The sequence below is a fragment of the Bos taurus genome, chromosome 15, assembly GCF_002263795.3.
Source record: "Bos taurus isolate L1 Dominette 01449 registration number 42190680 breed Hereford chromosome 15, ARS-UCD2.0, whole genome shotgun sequence".
Classification (NCBI taxonomy): Eukaryota; Metazoa; Chordata; class Mammalia; order Artiodactyla; family Bovidae; genus Bos; species Bos taurus.
The window spans coordinates 5,462,708-5,474,589 of record NC_037342.1 but is presented as its reverse complement, the minus strand read 5'-3'; positions in this window follow the sequence as shown (position 1 = coordinate 5,474,589).

Sequence of the window (11,882 nt, the reverse complement as noted above, 5' to 3'; positions counted from 1 at the left end):
CCCTGGGAATCACTTAGACCATTTTCTTCATTGCTTTCCCTGCTGCTGCTGCTGCTGCTGCTGCTGCTAAGTCGCTTCAGTCGTGTCCGACTCTGTGCGACCCCATAGACGACAGACCACCAGGCTCCCCGTCCCTGGGATTCTCCAGGCAAGAACACTGGAGCGGGTTGCCATTTCCTTCTCCAATGCATAAAAGTGAAAAGTGAAAGAGAAGTCACTCAGTCATGTCCGACTCTTAGTGATCCCATGGACTGCAGCCCACCAGGCTCCTCCATCCATGGGATGCTTTCCCTGATCAGTGCCTAATACCACCACTACACCTGCATTCTCAAATGGAGTATTCCCTTACTCCAATTACAGTTAACAGATGGAGCATACTGATAGCATCACTGTCTGTGAGTTGTATAGAATTGCCTAGTTATGCAGTTTTTATCTTTTTTGCCCTTCACCAATATACAGATATACCTTATTTTTCATAAAGAAGGCACCTGGAATGGATATATAAACTATGACAGTACTATCGTTCTTTGTTGTGTACTAAGCTTTTTTTAAAAATAAAAGTCAGTGAGAAGGAAAGGGTGCATTGAAGCGTTTACCTTAAATAGGAACTCATGTGTTCTGGTTTGAGAGCCAAAGAAGACACTAAGTGGCTTTAGGCAAGACACAACTTCTTTTATCTTTCATCATATTCTACTGTTACATAGAAGGCTATAGAAAAAAAAAGCTACTGAATACTATCCATATATAAAGACAGAGGGCATATATTTATGCCAAATAGGGCAGTAGGCAAAAGGACCAAGACTGAGCCATAGCTTTGATCTATTTGACATCCTGGGTATAAATTCATCCCTTAGCTTTTGGGGTTATAGAATGAAGCCATGAAAAAAATCTTTTTATATAGTTGCATCTATATCCAAGCAGCTAAAAATAGTGTCGTAAAATGTGTTAATTCATATATCCTGTACGTAGTCTATTTTTTTCTTAATCCTTATTTCAAATAAAGCATTTCAACTTACCAGAAAAATAAACAATACAGAAATTAAGTGATTTGTGAGATATCACTTTATTGTGGTCCTGGTTCTATACAAATACTTTCCTTTCCATACATTAGCATTTATTCTTTCAAAACAACCTTATAAGCAAAAATTTTCTAAAATATTTTTGTACGTATAAACCTAGAGAAAGAAAACTATGGGACTTCCCTGGTGGTCCAGTGGTTAGGACTTGTCACTTACACTGCTCAGTCTCTGGCATGGGTTCAATCCTTGCCTCAAGGAACTAAGACCCCATAAAAATGAAACAGGACAGTATCATCAACAACAACAAAAAACAATGTCTAGGAAAACAATAGAAAGGCAAGTGACAATGAAAATATGGCAATCCAAAACCTATGGGATGTAACAAAAGAACTTCTAAGTGGGAAGTTTATAGCAATACAATCTTACCTCAAGAAACCAAAAACATCTCAAAGAAACAACCTATCATTAAACCTAAAGCAGCTATAGACAGAAGAACAAACAAAACCCAAAGTTAGTAAAAGGAAAGAAGTCATAGATATCAGAGCAGAAATAAATGATATAGAGATGAAGAAACAATGACAAAGATCAATGAAACTTAAAAGCTGGTTCTCTGAAGTTCTAAAATCAAAACTGATAAACCTTTAGCCAAAATCATTAAGAAAGAAAGGGAGAGGACTCAAATCAATAAAATTAGAAACTAAAAAGGAGAAGCTATAACAGACACCCCAGAGGACCATAAGAGGCTACTACAAATAACTGTACACCAATAAAATGGACAACCTAGAAGAAATAGGTTAATTCTTAGAAACGTACAAGCTTTCTAACTGAAAGGTTGAACCAGGAAGACTGAACCAGGAAGAAATAGAAAATATGAACAGACACAAGTACTTACATTGAAACTGATTAAAAATCTTCCAACAGTCTTTCTCCAAGTCTGCTTTTGTGTCTAGTCACTCGTAACCTTTTTCCTCCTAATAAACAGTTTACTTATTTCACCAAAACAAAACAAAATGAAAAAATTTCCAACAAACAGTCCAGAACCAGATGACTTCATAGGAGAATTCTATGAAACATTTAAAGAAGAGCTAACACCTATCCTTTTCAGACTCTCCCAAAAATTGCAGAGGGAGGAACCCTCACAAACTCATTCTACAAGGCCACCAGTATCACTGACAAACATAGGTGCAAAAATCTCAACCAAATACTTGAAAACAACCAAACAATATATTAAAAGGATCATACGCAATGATCAAGTGAAATTTACCACAGGGATGCAAGGATTATTCTATATACCCAAATCAATCTATGTGATACACCATATTAACAAATTAAAGATTAAAAACCATATGATCATCTCAATAGATGCTGAAAAACCTAATCAACAAAATTCAGCATGCATTTATGATAAAAACTCTCCAGGAAGTGAACATACTAGGAACATACCTCAACATAATAAAGGCCATATATGAGAAACCCACAGCAAATATTCTTAATGGTGAAAAACTGAAAGCATTTTCTCTAAAATCAGGAACTAAATAAGAATATCCACTCTCACCACTATTATTCAGCATGGCTTTGGCAGTCCTAGCCATGGCAATCAGAGAAGAAAAAGAAATAAAAGGAATTCAAATGGGAGAAGAAGTAAAACTGTTGCTGTTTGCATATGCCATGCATGCCACACACAGAAAATCCTAAAGATGGTACTAAAATATACTAGAGCTCATCAATGAATTTAGTAAAGTTGCAAGATACTAATACACAGAAATTTTTTTTTGCATTCCTATACACCAGCAATGAAAGACCAGAAAGAAAAACCAAGAAAAAAAAAAACAAACATTTATCATCACATCAAAAAGAATAAAATACCCAGGAATAAAACTACCTAAGGAGGCAAAAATACCATGCTCAAAGAACTAAAAGGTACTGATGAAAAGATGACACAAGCAGATGGAGATATAAACCACGTTCTTGGATTAGAAGAATCAATATTGTGAAAATGACTATACTATCCAAAGCAATCTACAGATTCGGTGCAATCCCTATCAAATTACCAATGCCATTTTTCACAGAACTAGAACAGAAAGTTTGTTTCCATACAAATTCATAATTTGTATGGAAACACAAAAGGTCACAAATAGCCAAAGCAATATTAAGAAAAATGGAGCTGGAAGAATCAGGCTCCCTGACTTCAGACTATACCACATAACTATAGTCATAAAAACAGCATGGTACTGGGTGGTGGTACAGTGGTAAGGACTCCATGCTTCCACTGCAGGTGGCATGAATTGATCCCATGCCACCTGTGGAGAACTAAGGTCCCACATGGTGCATAGCTAAAAAAACAAAAGCAAAAGAACAAACACAGAAATATAGATCAACTGAATGGGATAGAAAGTTCAGCAACAAACCCAAGCACCCACAGTCACCTAATCTATGACGAAGAAGGCAAGAATATATAATGGAGAAAACATAGTCTCTTCATAAGTAGTACCAGAAAAACTGAACTTCTACACTTTCATGAATGAAATTAGAGTTCTCCCTAACGCTATACACAGAAATAAACTCAAAATGGATTAAAGACCTAAATGTGAGAATGAATATTATAAAACTCTTAGGGGAAATCATAGGCAGAATACTCTTTGAAATAAATCACAGCAAGATATCTTTCTTAATGTACCTCCTAGAGTAATGAAAATTAAAAAAAAAAAAAGCAAATGGGACCTAATTAAACTTAAAACTTCTTACACATTAAAGAAAACCAAAACAAAACGAAAAGACAAACCTCAGAATGGGAGAAAATATTTGCAAACGAAGCAAGCAACATGGAATTAATCTCCAAAATCTGAAAGCAGCTTATGCAGCTAAATATAAAAACAAACAACCCAATCAAAATATGAGTGGAAGATTTAAATACCGGACATTTCTCCAAAGACATACAGATGGCCAACAAACATGAAAAGATGCTCTAATTATTAGAAAAATACAAATAAAAGCTACAATGAGGTATCACTTCACACCAGTCAGAATGGCCATTATTAAAAAATCTACAAACAATAAATGCTGGAGAGGGTGTGGAAAAAAGGAAACCCACTTACACTATTGGTGGAAATGTAAATTGGTGCAGTCACTATGGAAAACAGTATGGATGTTCCTTAAAAAAAAAAAACTAAAAATAGAGCTGCCAGCTGACCCTGCAATCCCACTCCTGGCCATATGTCCAGAGAAAACCATAGTTCAAAAAAATAGATGCACCCCAATGTTAATGCAGCACCATTTACAATAGCCAGAACATGGAAGCAACCTAAATGTCCACCAACAGAGAAATGGATAAAGAAGACGTGGTACATATGGAACATTACTCAGCCATAAAAAAGAATGAAATAATGACTTTGCAGCAACATGGATGAACTCACTGAGTCATACTGAGAGATTGTCATACTGAGTGAAGTAAGCCAGACATAGAAAGACAAATATCATAGGATATTACTTATGTGTGGAATGTAAAAAAAGGGATAAAAATGAACTTATCTACAAAACAGAAATAGAATTATAGATGTAGAAAACAAATTTATGGTTACCAGGGGATAAGGAGGAGAGAGATAAATTGGGAGTTTGGGGTTAACACATACACACTGCCATATATAAAATAGATAACTAATAATGGCCTACTGTGTAGCACAGGGAACTCTACTCAGTACTTTGTAATGAACTATATGGAAAAAGAATCTAAAAACAAGTGGATATGTGTTTATGTATAAATGATTTCCTTTGTTATACACCTGAAGCTATCATGACATTGTAAATCAACTATATTGCAATACGAAAAAAAAAAAATGAAAAAGAAAATGGTAGAAATTGGATGATAAAATAGGACTTCCTATTTTGGAGCTTTAGTAAAGCCCACAAGAACTCTGGTGTTTTCAAGAGGCCCTGCAGTGCAGAACTATGTAGCATGTGCTATATCCCCTTACATCCTAAAACTGTGCTGTGAGCTATACTGGCCTCACTCAGTCATGTCTGACTCTTTGTGACCCCATGGATGGTAGCCTGCTAGGTTCCTCTGTCCCTGGGATTCTCCAGGCAAGAATATCGGAGTGGGCTGCCATTTCCTTCTCCAGGGGAATGTTGACAATCCAGGGATCAAACTTGAGTTTCCTATGTCTCCTGCATTGCAGGCGGGTAATTCACCCACTGAACCATCAAGAATGCCATTAAAAGCAGTGTGCCTGAGCAGATCAATTACAGCCTGACAGAGACTCTCATCCACTCCAGGGCTCAGACTGCAAGAGTAGCCACTATCTGGAAAATTCCTTCCTATGACGACAGAGGGAAAGGAAAACATAGTGAACCCATGGCTTTGGATGAATGGCGGAGAAAACCACAAGTGAGTGCAGGCAGCTTGTGTTTAGGTATGTTCTTATGTGCATTTTCACAGTCTTAAGCATAGATGGATGTTGTCTTTTTGTTACACTGTATACTTCCCAAACTTGTATTTTGGAAAATTGACATATATTGGAAATGGTTTCTTAAAATGAGAACCACCATTAAACTGATGTATTTGCCTTTTTAAACATTGCAGCCTTGGATAATACATTTACTTGAGTTGTTATTCAGTTTTGCCATCTGTGTGATAAAACAATACTATATGCTTTATCTAGACATCACAGCACTGTATTGTTGAAAAAGTAAGAGACTTTCCTGGTGGTCCAGTAGCTAAGTTTCCGTGCTTTCACTGCAAGGGGTGCAGGTTTCATCCGTGGTAGGGAAGCAGCCTATTAAAAAAAAAAGTAAAAAAAATATGAAGGTTGTATCAGAACTACTAAGGAGTACATAATTATGTATCAGCTGAAGTCCTTAGGGCACACCCAACAATAAATCAAGTTTTACTAGTCTAGAATGCATATTTTTAATAAATAGATAAAGGTAGTACACAGACTCCAAGGAAGGGATTTCAAAGAAGAAAGCCCGTGAAAGTAGTGAGTTAATCTGTTTTCCTCCTCCACCCAAATTCTGATACTGGTGCTTTCCCTTCCCTATCCCAATTTGAATATCAACCTGTGTATAGTTACCAGAATTTTAACCATGTTCTCAGCCATCAAAAATAGGGTTGTCTACACAGGGCAGTTTGAACAGGACTTAGCAAATTCTTCGGCTTTGGTTAGGTATCACTTCTTTGGAAATCCAGAGGCAACAAATGGGCAGTTACTGACAGCCTTCACAACTCAGTACAGAGCAGATGAGTTGACATGACTGTGTAGCAAAGTCGGGGGGCAGCGATTCCTAGAAAGGCGTACATGATCTGAAATAGTCTCAGACATTTCCTTGGCCCCCACACTGCTCTGCTCACTGGCGCTGACAGTGTTGGGGTCCCTTAATGCTGAGTCGGCTCCTCTCTGGTTTTCCTCACAGATCCACTCCCTCATCTCCAGCCTCTCAGAGACCTCCTACAAGATTTAGCCCTATTCATCTCTTGAATCCCTCTCGGGCCATTCATTACAGTGTAAACTTTATACTTTGCTTCTTACAGACCTGCACTTTTGATTTGAAAGGGCCCTCTTGTCTTCCAGAGGTTAGAGCATCTGCCTCCAATGCGGGAGACCCGGGTTTGATCCCTGGGTTGGGAAGATCACCTGAAGAAGGAAATAGCAATCCACTCCAGTATTCTTGCCTGGAGAATCCCATGGTCGGAGGAGCCTGGTAGGCTACAGTTACCGGGGTGGCAAAGAATTGGACACGACTGGGCAACTTCACTTTCACTTTCTTGTCGCTAAGGATAATACATGGCTCATAAAAATTAAAAGTACTGATTTTCAGTTGTGTTTTATTTTATTTTTTACCATCATGAAGTTTCAAGAGCATATTTTCAAAGGGAAAAAAATTAAACTGTTTTTCATGTATTATTTTACTGACTTTACAGTCTTTGACACAGTCTTTACAGTCTCAAAATCAGATCAGATCAGATCAGATCAGTCGCTCAGTCGTGTCTGACTCTTTGTGACCCCATGAATCACAGCACGCCAGGCCACCCTGTCCATCACCAACTCCTGGAGTTCACTGAGACTCACATCCATCGAGTCAGTGATGCCATCCAGCCATCTCATCCTCTGTCGTCTCCTTCTCCTCTTGCCCCCAATCCCTCCCAGCACCAGAGTCTTTTCCAATGAGTCAACTCTTCGCATGAGGTGACCAAAGTACTGGAGTTTCAGCTTTAGCATCATTCCTTCCAAAGAAATCCCAGGGCTGATCTCCTTCAGAATGGACTGGTTGGATCTCCTTGCAGTCCAACGGACTCTCAAGAGTCTTCTCCAACATCACACTTCAAAAGCATCAATTCTTTGGCGCTCAGCTTTCTTCACAGTCCAACTCTCACATCCATACATGACCACAGGAAAAACCATAGCCTTGACTAGACGAACCTTTGTTGGCAAAGTAATGTCTCTGCTTTTCAATATGCTATCTAGGTTGGTCATAACTTTCCTTCCAAGGAGTAAGCATCTTTTAATTTCATGGCTGCAGTCACCATCTGCAGTGATTTTGGATCCCAGAAGAATAAAGTCTGACACTGCTTCCACTGTTTCCTCATCTATTTCCCATGAAGTGATGGGACCGGATGCCATGATCTTCGTCTTCTGAAGGTTGAATTTTAAGCCAACTTTTTTCATTCTCCTCTTTCACTTTCATCAAGAGGCTTTTTAGTTCCTCTTCACTTTCTACCATAAGGGTGGTGTCATTCTGCATATCTGAGGTTATTGATATTTCTCCCAGCAATCTTGATTCCAGCTTGTACTTCTTCCAGCCCAGCGTTTCTCATGATGTACTCTGCATAGAAGTTAAATAAGCAGGGTGACAATATACAGCCTTGACCTACTCCTTTTCCTATTTGGACCAGTCTGTTGTTCCATGTCCAGTTCTAACTGTTGCTTCCTGACCTGCATATAGGTTTCTCAAAAGGCAGGTCAGGTGGTCTGGTATTCCCATCTCTTTCAGAATTTCCTACAGTTTATTGTGATCCACACAGTCAAAGGCTTTGGGATAGTCAATAAACCAGAAATAGATGTTTTTCTGGAACTCTCTTGCTTTTTTGATGATCCAGCAGATGTTGGCAATTTGATCTCTGGTTCCTCTGCCTTTTCTAAAACCAGCTTGAACATCTGGAAGTTCATGGTTCACGTATTGCTGAAGCCTGGATTGGAGAAATTTGAACATTACTTTACTAGCGTGTGAGATGACTGCAATTGTGTGGTAGTTTGAGCATTCTTTGGCATTGCCTTTCTTTGGGATTGGAATGAAAACTGACCTTTTCCAGTCCTGTGGCCACTGCTGAGTTTTCCAAATTTGCTGGCATATTGAGTGCAGCACTTTCACAGCATCATCTTTTAGGATTTGAAATAGCTCAACTGGGATTCCATCACGTCCACTAGCTTTGTTCATAGTGATGCTTTCTAAGACCCACTTGACTTCACATCCCAGGATGTCTGGCTCTAGGTCAGTGATCACACCATGGTGATTATGTGGGTCATGAAGATCTTTTTTGTACAGTTCTTCTGTGTATTCTTGCCACCTCTTCTTAATATCTTCTGCTTCTGTTAGGTCCATACCTTTTCGGTCCTTTATCGAGCCCATATTTGTGTAAAATGTTCCCTTGGTATCTCTAATTTTCTTGAAGAGATCTCTAGTCTTTCCCATTCTATTGTTTTCCTCTATTTCTTTGCACTGACCACTGAAGAAGGCTTTCTTGTCTCTTCTTGCTATTCTTTGGAACTCTGCATTCAGATGCTTACATCTTTCCTTTTCTCCTTTGCTTTTAGCTTCTCTTCTTTTCACAGCTATTGGTGAGGCCTCCTCAGACAGCCATTTTGCTTTTTTGCATTTCTTTTTCTTAGGGATGGTCTTGATTTCTGTCTCCTGTACAATGTCACGAACCTCCGTCCATAGTTCATCAGGCACTCTGTCGGATCTAATGAAGCTTAATGAGGTTCAACACAGAAGAAATGCAGTGAGAGGCAAAATGATAGGTAAGAAGTAGATTTATTTAGAGGGATACACATTCCATAGACAGAATACAGTCCATCTCAAAAGGCTTGAGAGTAGCCCTGCAATATGGGCTGGTTAGTTTTGATGCATTGGTTAATTTCATAGGCTAATAAGTGGAAAGATTATTCCAACTATTTTGGAGAAAAGGTGAGGATTTCCAGGATTTTGGCCACTTCCCATTTTCTGGCCTTTTATGGCTGGCCTTAGAAATACGTCATGGCTGGTGTGTCATTTAGTGTGCTGTGTCATTATTATTACATGTGTCACTTGTATTACAATGAGTATATAATGAAGCTCGAGGTCAGCTGGACCTCAAATCTTCCACCATCTTGGACCTAGTTGGTTCTAACCAGTTTTTGTGATATCCTCAGTGGCTATGCCATTCTTTTAAAGATTGTGCCCTGCCACCTTCCCTCTCATTTCAGTGAATATATTTCACAGTGGTGTAAAATTCCAAATTTTACATTATTAGATATCTTTAGTGATTAACGGTGTCAAGGTAATGCTTGAAAAAATGGGAATTGCTACTATTACCCAAAAAGTGGATTCATCTCTTGGTGAGTGTGAGCCATTAGATAAAACAAAGCCAAAGATCAGGAGAAAAAAAGTTATATTACTTGCAGCAAGTAAGGAGAATACTGGGGATCTGTCCCCTAACAGCAAAATTCAAGGAAGTTTTAGGCTAAGGGTACATGCATATTCATGAGGTGGCTTTAGTGGAGGAAAATTCAGCTTTGAATTGGGGCAGAGGTTGACAGACAAGCTTTAATTGACTGAAGACTGGAAGGTCAACATCATCATTCCATCCTCCATCTCAGTACTGGCCTTAGCTTCTGTAGAACTCAAAGCTATATTATTATTTATATCCCTTGAGGAACCAGGACCCTGCTCAAGCCTGCATTATTGTGTCTTGACTATTGTGTCTTACTTTCTGCCTTCCTTCCCTTAAGATCATTAATTATGTGGTATGTTCACAAACAAGCATTATGGCCAGGCCTAGATCACAAAATAACTTAGAGCAAAATGGGTTCTTCTGTCAAGAAAGCCAGGCCTGGTTGTCTTTCTCCAGGGACCCCCTACCCTATCTGCCTTGTGGTTCAGACAGTAAAGAATCTGCCTGCAATGTGGGAGACCTGGGTTCAATCCCTGTGTCAGGAAGATCCCCTGGAGAAGGAAATGGCCACCCACCCCAGGATTCTTGCCTGGGAAATCCTATGGACAGACTGGTGGGCTACAATCTATGGGTCCCAAAGAGTTGGACACAATTGAGTGACTAATATTTTCACTTTCTTTTCTTTAAATTTATCCTAAGCCACCTTGCTGAGTAAATTGATGCTGCCAATGTTTTGATGTTCTAGTCTTAAAGCAAAAAGCTGTGATGTTAGAGGGTTATTCTATCATAGAATTTATTTTTTAAAGAGATGTTAGGCTCTGAAGCAGAAAGCTCTGATTTAATTACATGTTATTTACAATCATTTTATGTAAATAAAAATGGAAATAGCAATGGAAAATAAAAAACTCAAAATAATAGTTTATGTGAACATTTTTAATTAATGGTTACCATGGTATAAAACTTTCCTTTCCCTTTAGCACTTTACATCAGTGGTTATGCATACTTTAAAAATAACATTAAAGGGCATTCAGCTGCAAATCTGAGTAAGACTGTTTCCTTTTAAGCCAGATCCTGCACACAGTAAGCATCACAGCATCTAAAAGAGAAATCAGTGTCATGTCAAGGAACTGTAAACCGAAACTGTCTGCCTTAACCAGATATGATGATACCTGCTTGCCTGAGCTTTCCCACAACAGGAGGTTCAGATAAAGAATGTGGTACCAACATTGGAAACTAACCAGGAGAATTTGGGAGGGGCTGAAAGGAAGGAGGAGATATCGGTCTAGAATTGTTGTTCAGTTGCTAAGTCAGGTACGTCTTATGAAAATAGCTTGAAAGAATTCAGGAGGTGCACAAAGGAGTAGGTAGGAGATGCCAGCCCCGTCAGCCTCCCAGAAGCCCTCACACTGGAATCCATCTTGGTTGAGAGAGGTGCATATCACTAGGAAAGACCCTGAGCCAGACCAAATTTGGCAGCAAGCAAGGTGATTGGCCAAAGACAGCCTGGAAAGCTAACCCCATTACCGTGAAACCTGAGACTGCAAGGCACATGGCAGAGTTCTCTCCTGGGCTCCCTTACCTTATTTGCCAAGGTGCCCCTTCCCAAAAGTCTTTTGCTTTGTCAGTACGTGTGAATTCACAATTCATTTCTAAGTATTAGACAAGAACTTAGCCTTGTGCTCTCGAAGAAAGTGATGGCACCCCACTCCAGTACTCTGGCCTGGAAAATCCCATGGATGGAGGAGCCTGGTAGGCTGCAGTCCATGGGGTCACTAAGAGTCAGACACGACTGAGTGACTTCACTTTCACTTTTCACTTTCATGCATTGGAGAAGGAAATGGCAACCCACTCCAGTGTTCTGGCCTGGAGAATCCCAGGGACAGAGGAGCCTAGTGGGCTGCCGTCTATGGGGTTGCACAGAGTCGGACACGACTGAAGTGACTTAGCAGCAGGCAGGCAGCATACCTTATTACACTGAAAGGCAAAATTAAAAGCTCTGTATTTATTAGACAAGTAATTATCACATAATTTGGTATATATGCAACAGGCTTCATTAAGACAGCATTCTGTAAAACAGCTTTACAAGCTCACACACCTACAGGGTAAAGTAGGCTATGTAAATTAAACTGGTCTGGGTGTGAGACTATGGGGTGGCTGAGTACACACCCTATCTGCAGTTTGGATGAGTTAGCTTAGCACAGAGCAACAGAGAATTC